Source organism: Pteropus medius, unplaced genomic scaffold (genome assembly GCF_902729225.1).
Source record: "Pteropus medius unplaced genomic scaffold, Ma_sr-lr_union100, whole genome shotgun sequence".
NCBI lineage: Eukaryota > Metazoa > Chordata > Mammalia > Chiroptera > Pteropodidae > Pteropus > Pteropus medius.
The window spans coordinates 8,748,285-8,749,252 of NW_024342474.1; positions in this window are offsets into that span (position 1 = coordinate 8,748,285).

Genomic DNA, 968 nt, shown 5'->3' on the forward strand with positions numbered 1-968 from the left:
CTAGGGGCATATAAGGATTTTAACTCAATAAGAAGAATTTTCTATCACTCAGGCCTATCCAGAGCTAGGCTACATTTCAAGGTCCTGAGTTGTCCGTTTCTGAATGTATTGAAACATCGATGACATGACCACTTAGTAGAGGCATTGTGGGGACATTTTATCATAGAATGAGTAGTTGGAGTAGATTTATAACATGCATGTTCCATGATTGTAAGTCTAGTAGGGTCTATTAGGGTAGGATTAGACATAAAATGGATACATTCTCATGGAGTACAGAGAGACAAAAAGCTTGCATGCAAATATATCCAGGGAGAAACTCTAGTGGTGGGCATGGCAGCATGGATGGTGGAGTCATGAGACATAGTAGAAAGGAAGCCACCAAAATGGAAGAAACAGAGTAGTTTGGAAGCTCAAGAGTCTACTTCCTCTATGACACAATTTTTCATAGAACTGACCCTATACTCTGCTTGGAAGGGCAGAATACTTCTCAAAAGCTGTTTTTACTGTCACTGCCCTGCTCATAAACCATATGTTCTTCTCCAATAATCACTCCATGGAAACCAAGCCCACAGCCTAATAATCTAGAAGATGTCCTACCTGTGCATTGCCCTAGGCCATGCTCAGAACCCATAAACCAGGCCACCACCCACAGGACATGGTAGAACAAACTTGTGTGCCTTAGGCCTGGCTACTGGGCGTCAGACTCCTTCTCAGGCAGTATGGTTCTGAGCAACTGGAGAGAAGGTTGTTGACTATAGACTTTCCAACTCCAACATTTGCTGAGGGTTTAAAACAAAGATCTTTTTGAAAACTTTGTGGTCAGTTAAACCTATCAAGCTTTGCATTTTTCTTACCCTTAATTACTAGCTGAGATGTCAGTCTTTCTCGTTTCTGTGCTCATCCCCACTTTGCTTTGTACTTCCTCTTGCCTGCACAAATTCCCACTGCTCCTTTTTCCCTGTACCATA